The 19,741-nt window shown below is 33.0% G+C and overlaps 1 pseudogene; it reads right to left on the bottom strand.

The window, feature by feature from the left end:
• Positions 1–7,434: 7,434 nt before the first annotated feature.
• The window catches only part of LOC109452922 (ethanolamine-phosphate phospho-lyase), a 55,354-nt pseudogene continuing 43,047 nt past the window's right edge, over positions 7,435–19,741 (bottom strand).

The raw sequence follows: 19,741 nt of genomic DNA, 5'->3' as shown, positions 1-19,741 counted from the left end.
ATGTTAGTCATCAGACATCAAGGTGAATTGTAATTGAATCTACCTCGATTTTTGATGTTTGATGGCTGACAGCTTTCAAGCTCCCTGACTTCTGCTTCACCCTCTGCTCCACATAGGGTCAATTTTGTAAGACAGCCTGGTGCTCTCTCCTTTAGTGTCAAGATCAAGCCATGCCAGGTTTGTGGGAAACCTTGCTCCAGGCCCACCCCACTCACCAATAGAAAAGATGAGCTCATCCCCTTTCCTCACTCTCTAAAGTCATTTTCGGACCAGGTTTGGAAGCCACTCTGTTTTTCCAAGAAAACCTTTTCATACCCTGTTGGGGAATATGTGGCATCTGATGGTAACGTCACGTCTGAACCAAATTTTGATTAGGGTGCTCTATCTATCCTGCTTTTATGAAGTGGCTACAATAAAAACATCGTGCACCAGATGTCATGCTTTCTATTACAGAACTCAGAGAAACAAAAATCTATTTCGTCAAAAATATCTAAGGCTGAAAGCACAATGGTTATCTGATCATCCTAACAATTACCGAGATTCCCTCATAACTGAAACACTATTGCTGTTATAGAAGAGTATTTTTAAACAAAGGGATAAAATAAGATGTTTAATAACAACACGAAAGAGTGTTACTGTCCTTGTGAATAACCACAAACAATATGCTTGGAAGAGAAGAAACAGTTTCCTGGTGTCCTGTTCTACATTACTAAAGTCAATTGATTTTTATTGTATTGCTTACTTTGGTTCTAAGTGCATTATAAAAAAGTTTGGAATCATTCATTTTTTTCTTTATAATTATTGTATTCAATACAAATATGATACTTGTACAATTTGCACAACTTCTATTGAATTTCTGACCCTTAGAAATAAGCATATCATTTGCATGTCTATTTTTAGAAGTCACTTCCACCTACCAGTTAATCACTAATCAACTAGTACCCATGGGAGCTTGATAGCAAAAAATAAAATGAAATAAAAAGAGAGGAAAAAAAAAATGAGTCAAAGGAAAGTTGCTTTTAACAGTGGAGAATACAATGAAACCTGTAAGATTAAAACTGTGTTTTAATAGTAACTAGAACATTTTGATTCCCAAATCAGGGTAAGAATAATGCCCCCTCCCCCTCCACAGAATTTCAAAGTGCACTGATTAGTACCATTTTCAGTTGTATATCACTTCCCCTAATACGTCCAGGAATGTGTGGTGCTAACAGTGTCCCAAAAGATAGTTCTGCTGGGCTTTTTTTGCCTCACCATGATGAGAAAGGAACTCAGTTTGTCCTAGAAGCAGCTTTTTCTAGAATGAACCCCTTCTTTAAGGAGACATTGAACTTCTTGTACTACAGCCAAGTTCTAGAGAACTGAAACCTACACAAACTTAAGAAATCTGTTTGCTGCGCAACTGCTGGACATGCTCTTATACTACAGCATCAGTTGGACCTGGAACCATGTGTGCAAGATGAAGTCCTTGGGTCAGCTTCCAGTTCAGCCATTTCCTCCACCACTGTGTGAAAAGACGCTCAGACTACAGGAATTCTTCAGGATGTGAAATAATATGATTTTCCCCACATCAGGATAAAGTTCAGCCAAATGGCACCCCATGCTGAGGATGACCAAAATTCCCAATATTAAAAACAAACTTTGCATTTACTCACACTCTCGTTTTCAGAGTAAAGTCTGTCCACCACTGGATTAGGTGATGTCTCCAACCCAGAATAATCATATAATTTTTAGTTGATCAGAAGAAACACTTAATGAATTATATTCAATTATGGCTGTTTCTTTACTAAGTTACCCATGTCTAATATCTACTCTATATTTAACTTAGTCCTACTTTCTTAGAGAATAAATGTCGTTTTTGCTGTTGTGATTGTATGTAATAAGATGTTATACATTTCGGCTTATATTTTTGGTAGCATTCTTAGTATTATAAGTGTTATTGAATGTGTGTGTGTGTGTGTGTGTGTGTATTTATATATTTTTCTTTTACCAATAAAAGTATAGATTTATGTAAAGTGAAAATGTATTATTAGTAGTAAAATAAAATACCATTTGCTAAAGTTGTTCTATTTACAGTTTTCTTCTGCTAGATTTCTATTAATAAGATCTTAATATTTGTGTCTTTATTCATGCTGTGTGCATAGCCTATTTGCACCTGTGGAAATTCTATTTCAAGGTCTGCTTCTCCATGAAAATTTCCCCAAGCTCTTTATTTGGAATAAACCATCTCCTGTCTTTAAACATATCCTAGAACATCTTCAGCTTTATTGTAGAATATTGTATTCTTTCTTGCTGTGGACATGCCCATAAATTACACTGTGAACCATGGACTACGGTGCTTTCAGCTTTGAATTCTTCACATCAATCAATATACTAGCTCCCTGCCCTTCTACATAGTTCCTAATAGTTGAGTTGAAATCACAGCAATGGTACAAATGTCTTAACAATGTCTTAAACTTGAATAAAGGTAAGCAGCATTGATGGAGAAGGGGCCATTGCATGTTCATCGACTTCCAAATGGGAGTCTCATAAACATAAGAACATATGAGTATATATTCAGTACATATTTGTAGAATTAATTTATAGTCTTATTTGAATTGTAAGACTGTCAGTTGCGACTGTAGGATTCATGCTACCCTTTGATAAATTTTGCCATTACATGTGACTTTAAAAAACTTTAAATCTAGTACAAATGAAAAATAGTATTTTTGATAAATTTAACTTTTGAAGACATGATTAAGAGTATAAATAAAAGAGTTAGTTTATAAGCATTTGCAGGGTTATGATAGTAATGATTTGGTTTGCTAGATGTTGAGTTAAAACTGTCATCTTTATTCTGATAAATGCTTCTCAAACAAATTGAAAGAGGAATTCGCAACTAGTGTTTCATAAACCTTTAAAAGTAAAATTATCATTAGTTATATAGACAAAAATCAACACAAAAAGTAAAAACTGTTACTTCACTAAGTTTTTATCTATCCAAAGACAGAATACGATTAACAATAATTCATGTCATTATAATCATAAAGTTGATGGTAATAACTAACATTTAGTTTGCTCATACTAATTTCCTAATTCCCAGTAGGTTAATTGTAGCTTATTATTAAAGTAGCCTGTTCCCTATTTTTCAAAGGAAAAAAGTACTGGTAAGTTTTTGTCAATGTTATGTAGTAATTGGTTAGGCTGAGACTTGAACCCATCTTTATGTTTCTACAACACCTGTGGTTTTAGAGCTGCACTAAAAATGATTTATTCTGACTCGCATTGAATACCTTACATCTAATTTCTCAACACGTCCCAATTTGGACATTTTGGACCTACTATTATTCAAAGATTTTACCAGTCCTCATCTGCATACCCTTACTGAAGTGACTTTTACCTCCAGGCATCTCAATTTCTAGAAGAACCTCACTCATCATCTAATGTCCACCTCAGTTTTAAAACATCTTTCCTGATTTTCTCAGTTAGATGTAAAATATTTTCCTTGAACATGCAAAATAAATTTCTATTCTCTCATGGTCCAGATCATAACCTATTTACCCTTTAGTTATTTCTATCTTCCTATGTTTCCTCCCCTCCTCCACCAAAAAACCATAACCTTCTAGACGACAGGAATTATATGCATTGCCCATTATTCTATCTACTGTGAAATCTGGCACAATAGAGTAATAATATTTTATGGTTTTAGAGTCCGATGTGGTTTAAATATGTTCAAAAAGTTCCTGATGATATAAAGAATAATTTTATCAAAATTAGAATTTTCCAAACTGATAGGGCCTGTATCTAAAATGGCGTGCATAGAGAATCCAATCATTAGGCAGAATTGGATTAACTGACTTCTAAGGCATCTCATCTCCCCTGACAGTCTACAGTTTGATCTTCATGACAACTTTGTGAAGCAAGCAGAAGTGCCATTTAAGAAGACATATTTTTCTACTAGATTATTAATACCCTAGATACCAAAATATGAGCACCTCAGAAATGCTTAAATCTCTGATTATATTTATGTGGATTGTCCACTGATTGCTTTTGCCAATCATCTGGAATAGTGGTTTTTAAATTATTACTGTGGAGTTGAAGGACCTGGTGTGATTCACAAGGAGCAGAAGGTTTCCAGCACCTCATCCCATCAGCTAACTAACAGAAGCATTACTTTATTTATTAAATATATTGGAGTTGTGGGCAAAGTATTTTATTAAAAAAAGTTTTCTCAAGGGATAAAAAGGAGGAAGAAAGGAACAGAGAGAGAGAGAAGGAGGAGAGGGAAAGAAGATGGACAAAGAGAAGGAGAAGGAGAAGAACAAAGGAAAGAAAAGAGGAGGGAAGAGAGAGAGGAGGAAGAAAGGAAAGAAGGAAGGAAGGAAGGGAGGGAGGGAGGGAGGAAAGAAGGACAGGAGGAAGGAAGGCTGGTTATACGCACAGATCTAAGGAATTAAAGGCACAAGGAGGAATGGAAACTCTCACAAGCTTTCCTAACAAATGATGACTAAGAAATTAAAACTATTTCACACACATAATTCAGGTAAATATGTAAACAGAGAGATAAAAATAAATGTTCCACAAAGGAATTATGTATATGCTCATATTTACCTTTTTACTAATATGTGAAATGATAGAAGGGAACAAATTTTTATCTAGCATTATTTCCAAGCAAATCGTGCTGAGGAAAAGACTAACTTGGGAGCACTAAGAGTTAATTACCTTTTCTGTCTGCTTATTCATTGTCAGAAAAAAAGGGGATATGTACTATTATATTTTCTTTCTTCTACCCGTTAAAAATCTATGCTGTGAGGATGTATCAGAAATTGAATCCCTTGAATTAGAGCAAAGAAATAAAATACTCTGACCTTTAGAGTATTCTCTTATTTTTGAGTGAAATGACATTTCCTTGGGTTACTTTATCATAGCTTTATATTCCTTACGTGTATTATACAGAAATTTAACTTTTAGTTATTTTTACTGGGACTGTATCTCTGATGCACATTAAACCTGTACTCGAGGTTTGAGGTTTGGGCGATGGCACAGAAGAGAAGAGTAAACAATAATGTCACCAGACAGAGTCACATAGAATGAAGCTAGTCTTGTTTCACTGATTGTATGACTTCCAAAGAGAAAGTATTCTAGGACCTTTTGAAATGTCTACCAAGAAGCAATTTAAGGTAGTGGTTAGGAACTTGTGCCCTGGAGTAGGATTGTCTGTGTTCTCTAATTCTAATTTTATGTCTTACTATCTAACTTAACTGTCAATGCTTCAGTTTCATCATTTGTAAAATGAGGATTATGATATTTCCCTCATAGATTTGTCGTTGATAGAATCAGAACATCCCCGCATGAAACTTAGACTAATACCAGAATACATATCAAATTCTTGGAAAAGGTTAGTCAATATTATTATCATGGGCTACGTCAGTACAAATAAATGAATACATAAAATGATAGCACCCACTGTTTTCCACGGCAAGACTTTTGTCACTTTGCATTGAGCACTTGTGATAAACTTCAACATAAATGTGGGACAAAAGAAAACAGCATCATATATAATATAAAACTGAGTTAGAATCCCTGATGTCACCTTGAACAACTGTAAAATCAGTTTCTTTGTAGGCTGCCTCTCTAGAGTGGCTACAAGAAAAAGCAACTTTGTGAGCCATGTGACCACTTTGCTCATGTGTAGTAAATATTCTATGAAGTACAGGGTGAAGATAAACTGTATCTGAAATACACAAGACATACTGAAGGAGAGAAAAATTAATGTAACATCTCAGGTCACTTTTAGAGCAGCTCATACTGGGGAATTTTACAAAGTATCACTGGAGGTCCTTTGTAAATCATAAGAAAATTTTATTTTAATAATCATTCTTTATTCACCCTTTCTTGATTTTCTTTGTGGTGTTTTTGAGGTGTATTTTTATACAAGTATATATATATATATATATATATTTTTTTTTTTTCTTTTTTATGTATGTATACTGTTTATCCTTTTCACTTAATTTATGAGTATCCTATATTAGTGAAATTATTACTTCAAATTTAGTTTTTGTAAAGTTGCTTTCATTAATCAATCTATATTTATAGTTTCCCTGTCATCAGATGTTTTTACACAGTTACATTCTGTTTTATTTATTCTCCTTTCACTCATCTTTTGATGTGTTTATCTTCTATAATAGATACCATATTTGGCTCGTTTTTTGAAATGCTTTATTATAACACTATCATTTATACAAAACATGTTGAGGTTTTGTTCTCATATTTTCAAGCTCTTTGTCATGGCCTCTAACAATTAATTTATAAGCTATTTTATCCATATACGAAACCTCAAAAATCCTGTTATGGCATGCTTGTTTCTTTATATATCTCTATTCTAATCATATTCGCTCTTTATTTTTATTTTTGGAGACAAATTATTTTTCATGAAAATGGATTTTGATTTTTTAAGAATAAATAAAAGGTTAATGAATCTGCATAGTCTAAATTTCAAAGAACATTACTATTGATTGTCATTATTTATGAAGTCATTAGACTTAGGTAGTCAGCCCTGATGACAGGAAGGAAGCCTCAACAAAATTAATAGAGCTGAGGTCTTTTTCTATGTTGTCATCTACCTCATTGTAGCTTGTACATTTGTAAATAAAAGTAGTGTTTTATTTCCATAGTAATTAAACAGAAAGAATTTAAAACTGTGAATCCTTTGAGTTTCTTGGATTAAAGTTCTCATGAATTCAATAACTTTATAGTTATTAGGCATTTTATACATTATCTTGCATTTTATATGACCTTTAAATAAAAAATATATATATTCGGTTCCTATTTTATACTCAATAAGTAGCAAAGTAAGTATTTCTAAAAGTCAAAGATTAGAATGAAAAGTTGATCTTAAATCAGTTAAACTGGATATAATTTGATCATTATTTGTGTTTTCCTTTATACTGAGTACATTTTCCTTCAGTGACAGTGACTCACTTCATACTTTACAGTGCTTTGTTAGTTTTCCTTTTATTCAGCCCCCTCAATTACAGACTATAAATATACATATGGTGTATTTAAATTATTATAGAATTCATATTTTAAGTCACTAAGTCTCCAAAATTAAGGAACTTATTGTATTTTGCTCTCTAATTTCAAACTTTAAAACATAAGAAGTGAAACTGCCAACTTAATATTAAATTTGAGGTTAAATTTATAGAATAAATTAATTATTTTCAGAAATCTCAAGTACGGAATTAACAGGTTCTAAAGGTTGAGCTAAATAATAATCTTGACATGGTTTGATCATCACTTGGTTTATTCTTATTACTTGTTTTCATTTTTTTTATAAATCTAAACTGAATGAAAATTTTACCTTTAGACAGTACAACAGAGATGTAAACAGAAGAGACACATTCACTCACTTCCTATAACCCTGGACACTTATCTTGCTTTAAAATACTGATTTTTTCATACTTTGAGCCTCTTACTGAGCAGTGAATGTTTATCTGTGTAAAATTCATTTCTGTTTCTGTTGGAATTTTCTTTGGAGTCAGTGGTGCTACCACTGAGAAGTCCTGAATGTGCTTTGTAGGTATCTTTGTTCTGCGTGGAGTATTCTCAGAGATTACATTTTCAGTTTTGGCTACCTTGGCTTCTTCCAAAACTATTAAAATCCCATCAAGTTGGTCCACCATAAACTTTGAATCTTCCTCAGTGACGTACACAGGTGTTTTTATTTTAATCACATTTTTATGAGGTTCAACAGCACTGAGCACCACTCACTTTTCTTTCATCTTATAGATGACGTGTCATGTTTCCTTTGTGGCAGTCTTTTTCTGATGTCTCTTAATTACGTCAATTCCAATAAAAAGGCCAACACCACTAATATCTCCTATCAAACTGTGTTTAGCCTTCCTTTTATTTGGTAATTCAGTAAGATAATTCGCTACTCTTGTGACATTTCCTTGATGGTCTTAGTTCTCAGTTACATCAAGGATGACCAAACCAACAGTATAAGATAGTGGGGTTCCTTCACAGAATATTGAAATACTCCATCCCATAGCTGCTGAAGGCTTCTGCAGTTTCCTTGGTTGTTATCACAGGTGTCAATGGGTGGCCATTACCCACTGGTTTTCTCATTGTAATGATGTCCAGAACAAAGACTTAACCATGTATTTGGAAGCTCCAGGCATGTTTCTCAGTTTGGTCAAAGGCTCATCTTAATGTTTGGTTAATTAATATTTAGAGCATGCCAAAACAAATCTAATTATTTTAATGTTCCATTTTTTAATAAACTAGAGAATAGCTTTATGTTAAAACTGGTCATTTAGGAAACACATAGCTATTTTATTTATAAGACAGAAGTTTCATTATTTTGAATTTGGGATCTAAATTTGTGAAATGTGAAAATCAAAAAAAACTGTTAGAAGAAAAAGATAAAAGTAAGTTGTAGGCATCCAAATATAAATTATAATATTCAATTATACAGGAAATAGTTACACATAATATTCTAAAACACAAACACACACATGCACATATACACTTGGCACTAAGTGACAAAAATATTAGGAACTTTTAACTTTTAGAAAAATCAATAGTATTTTTCAAGGATAATTTACAAATAATTTAAAAAGTCCAGAGAATTAAAATTGTATTTGTAATAAGAGGAAACTGTTACTTGGGCACAGAATAACTATTATGAGGTGTGATCACAAAATATGGTGAATGTTTAAATTTAAAAAGAAAATGATCACAGTAAAAGACACATTGCTATTAATCCCCCTTAAAATACTTCCCTTTGCTTCAAACACACTTTTCCCATTATTCTAGCCACTTTCTGGAGGAGTTCCGGAAGTTCTCTTTCGTGAGTGTTTTTACTTCATCTTCCATCATGACAATGCTCTGTGTCACACATCTCTTGGTGTGGCAATTTCTGTCAAATAAAAACATTATGGTGTGTCCTCATCCACCTTATTCACTGGATCTACGAGTAGCACCGTGCAACTTCTGGCTCTTCCCCAAAGTCAAAATAACCATGAAAGGTAAATGTTTTGAATCGATCCAGGACATCGAGGAAGCCATGACAGCACAGCTAAAGATACTCACGAAAGAGAACTTCCAAAACTGCTTCAGAAAGTGGCAAGAATGATGGGATAAGTGTATTTGAAGCAAGAGAGAGTATTTTGTGGGGGATTAATAGCAATGTGTCTTTTACTGTAATAATTTTTTTCTTTTAAACATTCACCATATTTTGTGATCACACCTCATATTTAACAGAGACAACTCAAATTCTAGGTACTCTTTTTTTTATTGTTGTTGTCGACATATCATACATTTAACAATTTGCAGTAAAGGAGTCACAAGACTTTTTTTTTCCCTTGTGAATAAACCTATCACATTTAGCCAATTTTGTTAAATTTTAAGTACATTTCATTGCTTCTATCTAACTCATTATTTGTACTCATTATAAACCCAGTAACACAAAATTTATTTTATGTGTACCTTCTACATTTATTATATATCTTCAAGTATATTTCATTATTACTTTTATATCTTGATACAACCAAACCCTTCTTTCTTTAAAAAAAAAAAAAAATTCCTTTTATCTCTCTTTTTTCCTAGATAAACAATAAATATCCATTTATCTTCATATACACCTACTAGATTACACACTTTTTTTTTTTACATTTGTTCAAAATAAACAGGTATGGAACATGATCCAAATCCATAAGTATGTCCTCTTTAGCTGAAGGCTACTCTATAATATATTACATATGATCACACATTATACTTTCTATAAATGTAATTTATCAGTCAATTTTAGATTAAGGTCTTATAGCTAAAAAGAATCTGGAAACTACTATTTAAATTTATCTATCTATCTTTATTTTTATGGCTTGAACAAGGTAGGAACTTTATAAGAATGAGTTCTTTTAAAAGACATCCTTTATTACAATTTCTTTTAGATGACACAATTTTTTTTATAAACAGTTTTCTAGAAAAACATATTTTGCTTCATCCATAAAATCAATATGAAAATTTAGAGTTCCAATCATGTTAAAATGTCTTTGTGTTTGTGTGTGTGTGTGAAAACTTTTAAGATCTATTCTCTTGCAGTTTTCAAATATAAAATACAGCATTGTTAACTATAGTCACTATGTTGTACATTAAATACCAAGAACCCATTCTTCTTGTAACTGGAAGCTTGCATCCTTTGGACCACCTTCACATATTTTCTCTACCACCTACCACCACTCCTGGCAAGCACCAATTTGCTATCAGTTTCTAGGAGATTGGTTTATTTAGATTTCACGTATAAGTGAGATCATATAGTATTTGTCTTTTTCTGGCTTATTTCACGTAGCATGCCCTCAACATCCATCCATGTTGTTGCAAGTGGCAGGATGTCCTTTTTTAAGGCTGGAGAGTATTTCATTTTTTATATATCACATTTTCTTTATCCATTCATCCATCGATGGATGCTTAGATTTGTTCCTTGTCTTGGCCATTGTAAATAATGTTGCAATAAACATGGGAGTGCAGATATTTCTTTGAGGTAGTGATTTAATTTCCTTCAGATAGATATCCAGTGGATCATATGGCAGTTCTATTTTTAATATTTTGAGGAATCTCCATACTATTTTCCATAGTGGCTGCACCAATTTACATTGTCATGAACAGTGCACAAGTATTCCCTATTCTCCATATCCTCACCAGCACTTGTTATCTCCTGTCTTTTTCATAATAACCATTTTAACAGGCAGAAGGTGATATCTCATTGTAGTTTTGATTTTCATTTTCATGGTGATTACTGATGTTGGGCAACTTTTCATGTATCTGTTGGCCATTGGATATCTTTGGAAAAATCTATTCAGATCCCTTGCCCATTTTTAAACCAAGTTATTTGATTTTTTGCTATTGAGTATAATGACATTTTTTTTACAGAAATTGAAAAAAATCACTTTAAAATTTGTATGGTAACACAAAAGACCCAAATAGTCAAAACAATCCTGAGGATGAACAAAGATGCAGACATCACATTCCCTGATTTCAAAGCATATTTAAAAGCTCTAGTAATCAAAAAAGTGTGGTACTGGTAAAAATAAAAAAAAAAAAAAAAAAGACACATAGACCACTGGAACAGAATTGAGATCCCAGAAAACAAACAAACAAACAAAAAAAACCATGCATATATTATCAACTGATCTTTGACTGGTATTTGAGAAGGGTACAATAAACTCAATAGAGAAAAGATAGTCCATTAAATAAATGATGTTGGGAAAATTGTATGTTCACAGGCTAAAGAATGAAGCTAGACCCATATCTTAATACCATTCACAAAAATTACTTTGGAATGATTAAAGACTTAAATATAAGACCTGAAACCATAAAATTCCTAGAATAAAACAAAAGGAAAAAGTTCATTGATGATCATCTTGACAATGATTTCATGGATATAATAGCAAAAGCACAAGCAAAAAAATAAAAGCAAACCAGTGAGACTATATCAAACCAAAAAGCTTCTGCATAGCAAAAGAAATGATAAACAAAAAATAAAGACAACATACAGAATAGGAGGAAATATTTGTAAACTACATATCTGATGAGGGGTTAATATCCAAAATATATAAGGAACTCATAGAGTTCTTAGTCTTAAAGTAGAATATTATCTACACTGTAATATAATTAGGAAGAAGACATAAAGAATTGTTTTAAAACCAATATTAGTAACTCTAATTTTTAAAAAGAGCCTTATATTTATTAGAAATAATAAATTAACTTAAAAAAATTATAAACCTCTGTATTTACAAATTATATTTTAAAAGACTCTTAATTATGTTTCAAAGTTCTGAGTATCACATTTTTCTTATCTCTAACCAAAACCGTGGCTATTGGCTTAATTCACTGAATTTTAGAATATTTGTTTCAGAAAAACATATTTACTATCTAGCTTTTTACAGAGTTGTGGTTTTTTTTTTGGGGGGGAAGGGGAGTTTTCTTTAGAAGAGTCAAAATATTTAAAGCATGGAAAATTGTGCTTTTTAAAAGATTTCTTGAATTTTTTTCATTTTAAATTTATAATTAAATCCTAAATATGTTTTAATTAGAACCCGACCTCCAGTAGATTATAAGAGCCCTTAAAATGTGATTTATTGATTATTTTTTTTATAGAGCCTCTCAAGTGAAAAATCTCATTCATATAAAAAGTTCCTCAAACTGTCATTGCAAGTCCAAATTGCCCTTGATGAAATTATGCCAATTAAAGAGATTTGCACATAAGTTAGGATTGTAACATGAGACATGAAGGAAGCAGGCTTTTAGTCTGGAGGGAACACAGATTTAAGAAACTTAAAATTTAGCAGCAGTCAGTAAGGATTATAGCTGTGAAACCACATATCTTCACAACCTGATCATCACCAAAGACTAGTGGCCCAAAAGAGCCCCTGGCACCGGCAGAGGGAATTGAATAAAATATTCTCAGGAACACAAAGATAATACTGAGGAATGTCCTTGTAAGATTTTGAAAAGGTGAACTGATGTAACATTTGCCCAAAGGACACCGGTGTGACAGGGTACTTTGAAGTTGTCAGCTTCTAATGGAGTTTTTCTGACCACTATCCGTCACCTGCCCTTTGAACTTCATCTTATAAACTAGGGGTCAGCAAGCTACAGCCAGCAGTCTAAATCCAGACCAACATTTATTTGTGTAAATCAGGTTTTGTTGAAACACAGTCTCGTGCATGCATTACATGTTGTCTATAGTTGTTTTCATGCTACAATACAGATTTGAGCAAAGACTGGTCTACAGAGCGTAAAATATTTACTATCTGGCCTTATGCAGAAAGACATTTGTTGAACCTTGTTAGAGATATAAAGTCTTATAGACAATAGACAAGTAGAGAGGATGGTTAATGACAAATGAATGCTTTGGAGGATTCACACACACACACACATACACACACACAAAAGTGTACAAAGTTGACCAATACCAAAAAGTCTTTTCTCAGGATGAAGATGAAAACTTAATACTGAAGATTGTGAAACATTGAAGCTCAGATTAAGCATATGACTTACTTAATACTCAAGGGCAGGGCGGCTTCAGCAGGGGAAGGCTCCAGGTACCTCACATATGCACACGGTTATAGAGTTGAGTTTCCTGTCAGCCTCAGAGGGACTTGGCCGAATCTTGCTGGGAACTCTACTTGCTAAGCTTCACCAGCCCAAGAGTATCAGTAATAATCTAGCGTTAGGTTTATTAGCTTGCTACAGCAAAGGAAAAGGCAAACCACGAGGAACCGTGAGGATTTTCAAAATGGGGAATCAGGGAAGGTTATTTATAGTATTTTGGGTGTTGAAATTAGTCACAGAATGGTATGCACAGGGAATGAATGGATTTTGCAAAATAGGGAGTTGCTGGAAGATCAGTGGTCTCACCCGTAAAAATACATGTCTCGATAGGATTACTATGAGATCAGTTGGTCTGTTTTAGTCTGGCATGTACATGTCTGAATAAATTGATGTTAAAAACTTGAACTTAGATAAGTGTATCTTGCATGTCATGCTCTCATAGATACAGTTTTGTAAGTCCTAATACAGTTTTGAAACTATTCTTTTTTGTTTGTTTGTTTCAAGTTTCAGTATAAGAATATATGCTCGTACACTGGAATCATAAACAGTACATTCAGGTTTGTGGGAAGAAGATGCAGTTGAGGATGGGTACAGCTGCTATTTGCACTTTTCTTAAACTGGCCCAGCCTAGTTTATAAGATGCCCACACCTCCCTCCTTTGACCTAGAAACAATCACTGATAAGAGTGAAGAATGGAGTCCCCAAACGCTAAATGCTCCTGCCAAGATCTCTCCTTTCCCCCCATCCCCCAACATATTCTGCTTTATCCCACTATTTTCTGCTTTAAACTCTGGGGGAATCCTCAATGTTCTTTTTAGTATGTCGCCTCCAAAAGTCCAGGTCTCTCTGGGTATGTCCTGTGTTTCAGACGATAGATTGTGAGCTTACAATCCATTTCCACATGAGTAATTTTTATACTCTGTTTGCTTTATTTTTTTATAGCCCTTATCATCATCTGATATAATATGTACATATTTCACTTTTTTTTTTTAAATATTGGTGTTCCCTTTTGTGGTAGGCAGAATTCTAAAGATGCCTTCTTCCCAAGTTTCTTGTCTGCTGTTTATTTAATCAAATGCTAATATCGGTACTGCTGTGAAGGGATTTTGCAGATGTAGTAAAATTCCCCACACAGTTGACCTTATGATAACACAGATAATCCATTCATCCAGGTGGAATTGACTCAATCAAACTAAGCTCTGGCTGGTAGCAGAAAGGGAAAAAAAAAGAGAGAGAGAGATATTTGAATTAAGAGAATAATTTGATGTGTGATTGCTGATTTTGGAGATGAAATGGGTCATGTGCAAGGAGCAGCCACAAGGAGCTAAGAGTGGTCCTTTGCTAACAGTTAATAAAGAAATGGGGCTCTTAGTGTCACAATAACAAGGAAATTAACTCTGTTAACAACATAATGATCTTGGAAGCAGATTTTTCCCTAGACTCCTGGTGAAGAGCCTACCTCTTCCAATATCTTGGTTGTTTCATCCTTGTGAGAACCTAAGCAGAGGACCCAGCTAACATCAGTCAGACTTCCTACCTACAGTACGTAGATGATAAATGGGTGATGCATTCAGCTGTTATGAGAATAATTTTTTTCCCCATTTTGTTCACTGTTATCTCCTTAGTGCCTAGAATTTTGCCTGACACACAAGAAACATTTCAGAAATCCAATTAACCTACCAAACTAAAACACAATGAATAGTTTGAGACTGTTTTAATCTTGTAGACTCACTATAGATATTTCACTGTAAATCCAGCTGAGTAAAGGATTAATGGTTAAAAGTTTGAAGAGTCCATCCAAAAATCTTACATAATCTCTGATGAAATTTTATTGAAATTATAAAAGGCACCAATGATACAATTACAAGTGTTTAATTTTTTTTAAAGATGAATTGATTACCAGACACTGAATACTTAATTTAATGCATGTTTTAGTGCACTTTATGTGACATAAATTAATTTGCAATAGAGGCAGGAAACCTATCTCTAAGGTAATTAGTCATGGTCAAATCTTAATTATCTTCTTAAATGGGAAAACAACAGGCTTATAAAGATATCTACTATGGTATTCTTCAGTGGTACTTTCTTTTATTTGTTAATAACACTTTCCACTAAAATAAAAAATCCTATGATATAGATTTTAACTCAAGGACTTTGAAATAATGATACCCATTTTCAAACACCTCCAACCTTTCAAGCTCTGTATATTCCTTACAATTACACTACAAGGTGCTTTCATCTCATTTTATACATGAAGAAAGAGAGCCTCAGAGATATTAGGTAACAAACTCAAGGTCAGAAAAATTGAATTGGTAAGCCTAAGATTCCAGCCCAGGTGGATGCATAACTGAAATTCCATGTTTGTTCTACTCTACCACACTGTCAATCCGTGATGTTTTATTTATTAAATGCATCCATAATTGTTACAAATATATGTATATGTAAAATTATATCCATGTATGACTATTTGCACAGTATTTGTAACAGAAATTTATTGAACATAAACAAGATACTATTATTATTTTCCTAAGTGATTTCATCTTGGAAACTGTCAGAAAGACAGGGTTGCATAAAATTTAGTCATGTGGGAAATAGTCACATTTGCAAAACAAGTACAAAGCGAGTTGACTTTGATCTACAAACAGACTGAACAACCTTAAAGTGACCAATTATCAATTAATTGACATTTCTTTTTCTTTCTTTTTTCCAACACACGTTTATTGAGGGTTCATCATGTGCCTGGCATTGTACTATAGGCTAAATTCAACATGAGAGTTGTCCTTGGTATTTTGGGAGCTTTGAGAGAGAGTTGAAGCTGAAAGATGAGTAGATGTTAGCTTTAAGTAGGGCAGTTTAGAAGGAAAAAGAGAGGAAGAGTGTGGGAATATTCCAGATGAGAGAAAGCAAGTGAAAGGGACTGAAGATGAAGGAAAACTTGCTTTTTGCTGAGGCACGTTTGGTTAATAGAGTCCATCGTATGAGAAAGAAGCACAAAAGACAGAGATTAAAAAAGGGTGAGATTTGCGTGTGCAGTGCCTTCTGGGTCACATTAATAAAGTTGAAATTTATGTAATGCCGGTGAAGGGAATGCAATGAGTAGGCTTTTTAATTTGTTCATTCATTCATTCAACAATATTCATTAAAAGCTTGCTATGTGTATGGTGTGCCAGGTGCTGGCTCATGGGTTAGGAGCTACAGACTGCAGTGAATTTGTCACTGTGAGGGTCCTTTCCCTCATAGAGCTTATTATCTAGATTGATGGTTTTCAAAGGTCACTCTGCCTCAGCATAAATAATGAATTGTAGCAAGGAAGGACCAGATAGAGGGAGTTGGAGCAAGAAGCAAACGGAGATGGTTGTCTGAGCTACGGGGTCAGGATCAAGCCATAAGGAAGTCATTGGTGACAAAGATGGGGATATATTAGATGGAGGCATTTAGAACCCCACTTTTTTTTTGTAAAGTTAGGAGCAAATGGAGGGCAGATACTGTGTGTCCTCATCATTGTATTTACAGTCCTTATCTACTAATTTAACCTGGAGTCTAAAATCATCATCATTGCCAGATCATCAGTTACCAGCATTCTTGACTTTAGAGGGTGCCCAGCATCTGCTTAACCTACTGATTGGGACTGAATTTAATGACTTTGGGTCTTTCTTCCTGACTTTTTAAATTTCCCAAAATGTACTATTCTCTGGGTAATGAATATCTTTACTTTTAGAATAGTTTTCTTTTCAGAATCATAGAGATACAGTCACATTCAATTAAATAGCTCGTAGTACGGTGATGAGTGGTTGATAAATCTCTCTTTCCCCCCAAATATTTAGTAATCTACTCAAAAATTTACAAGATGGTCCCTTCCCAACTTGATCACCTACTTTTTTTAACTATTTGTAACTATTTGTGCATTTTTTGTTGTTGTTGTTGTTCTGTGCAGTTGGTTCTTGTACAGATATTTTTGTTCTATAATGTATCTCGCATATAAATGTTGTTTCTCCCTCACAGTATTTAAAACAAAAATGTTGAAATAATTATTTGAATTTTCTTCCCTGCCATTTAAAGAAAAAGTAAATAATTTTGCTCCTTTTCTGTTTTTCTTAGTTTTTAAAATTATATTATGTTTATAAACTGCATGTTTTTAAAATTACAGTTTTGGTTTATAGAAAAGCAAATATATTTAACAATTAATAATTTTCTAAATATTAAAGGTAGACTAGAATTGTAATTTACAAGACAGTTTATTCTTCTACCACATTCATGAAACAAAAACATGGCTTTTTATATGTACTCCCTGTTTGCAGCCCCTAATTCTCTTCGAAAAAATATTTGGAGATTTAAAATGTTTTAGGTTTATATTTAGATCTGATAGGAATGAACTTCAGAATGTATTTCATTCTTAGCTCCCTGACAATTTTTAACATGTTTATGCTTAATTTTTATTAGTCATGTTATAGCTTATTTGTACATTTGATGAAAGTCACAGGGTTGAATTTGAATATATTTGTATTGAACTTTTCTTTTGCTAAAGTTTATTTGTTTTCATTTGGCTAGCTATTCTTCAATCTCAAGTGTTACACATTCAAACTTCAGTAGCATTATATTATAAATCGTGTAGAATAAGTTTGACAGTTTGGGAGAAAAATGTATAGAAGTATTTCTTCAAATTGTCATAGCACTTTGGTAGTTTTGAACTGTGTGAAAATTAAAGTGTATGAAAGAAATGTTGAATATTTCTTAGACATCCTATGCCTACTCCAATTTCTAATTTGACAAACACCTTTATAAAAAATTTCAACTTTATTTCCCTATCCACTTTTTTCTATCTTCCTTTTCGTCATATTTTTAGCAATATGTTTAGCACCATCATTGCAGAAATGGAAAATTTAGGGAAAAAAATCCTCAATCAAAACCTCCATTTTGTACATGTCATCCCATATAAGATAATTCAATATTTATAAGTGCTTATAGACTGCGACAATTAAAGTAAGCTAACAGGTACCTTAAAAGAACAAACATTTTGAATTACTATTAAAAAGAAATAAGCATTTGGAACTATTCTTATTTAAGTAAGCTCTTAACAAAACTGGGCTTCCCTATTCTAACTTTCATCTTTCCTTTACACTTTGAGGGCAAAGTTTGTGAAATAATCTGAAGATTTACATCCAGAAATTGATGGATACATTATAGATATTAAAAGGTGGGGAGGAAATAAGGCTTTTCTTCTGGATAGTAGTTTCTAAAACAGTACATTTAATCTGTTTCTCTGGCACTTGTTCTATGATGAAATCTCCCTTGTAGAAGGTTTCTACATAATTCAGCCAGGCTTTCCTTAAATTTGCAAGAAGTTGACTTATGAATAAAACCTGTAATTTCTGCTTATGGTTTATGTTAAAGTCAAATATTTTTCTATTACTTTGAAGTCTTTTAAATCTTAATTGTGTGTATTAAAAGTGTATTATTTCCCACTCAAAATGGTTTCTGCTTTTAATATGCAAGCACAATAGGTGATTGGCTAGTCTCCAAAGAAATTAACAACTGTGGATTTTAAAATTCTATTCAATTTTCCTGCTTATAAAATCTTAACAGTATCCTTTTGGCTTTATGAAAGTGGGCTATAAAATTGACTGATAAACAAGTTAAGAAGTTGATTTCACCCCTATGTATAAAAACTGATATGGAAAAATCAGGTTTCATTAACTATTCAAGGATTATTATTCTTCTCTCTGTTACAGACTCTTGAACATAGAGGGCGCTATTACATTAATGAAGATCAACATTCCAAGCAGTGTTTGTCCTTTTAATGGCAAGGCCATGTACTCTAATGTGTTACATGATCTCTGTGTATTAATCATCTTGTCTTTCTCTCAGTAAATATCTTTTTTATAATGCTTTAATAAAGCCTTTTACATAGACTTTCATGTGAGATAAGTAAAGATGTGAATGTTGAATACATAGAAATATTTATGAAAAACATTAGCTGATACATGAAATGTCTCCTGAAGTTTCCTGACAACACCACTCTTAATTTTTAACACATATTATAATGTATCATGACAAAAATCAGTCAACATGAGTCACTGGACATTAGATATTAAAAATTATAAACAGATTAATTTGCTCTGACATTCTGGAAATGCACATGTTTTGTCATATTTGTGCCAGGATATACAGACCACAATATTTAGTCTGAGCAACGCACAACAATTCTGGCAACACATCCAGTAGTCTCAGCTAATTGTTATGTTGATCATTCCAAGAAAAATAAGGTTGTTTAAAGTATTATAATTTTGAGTTGTGTTAATCTGTAAATTGTAATCTAGCTAGTTTGAAAATACATACAGAGGGTATCTAATTGAATAACAGGTAGTATGCCTTTGGATGTTTTCTAAACTGAGAACAATCAGAAAAGAGGTACCACTTTATCAATGTGGAATACTATTCACTTCTCTCTTCCAAGCTCTTAATATTTTACTCATTCCTAAATGCTGACTTCATGTGTTGCTCACTGCACTGCTGTTTTCCTTTGGCAAAATACTGAGACAGTGGGCCAGCTTCTGAAAATGACTCTTAGCATACAGAATATATTATTGGAATGATTAGGATATATAGTTACTGATTATCGTCTGGCTTTACATACAATAGATGCCAG

This window comes from Rhinolophus sinicus, linkage group LG02 (genome assembly GCF_036562045.2).
Source record: "Rhinolophus sinicus isolate RSC01 linkage group LG02, ASM3656204v1, whole genome shotgun sequence".
Classification (NCBI taxonomy): domain Eukaryota; kingdom Metazoa; phylum Chordata; class Mammalia; order Chiroptera; family Rhinolophidae; genus Rhinolophus; species Rhinolophus sinicus.
The sequence above is the reverse complement of the archived record's forward strand: the minus strand, read 5'-3'. Positions and strand labels throughout refer to the sequence as shown.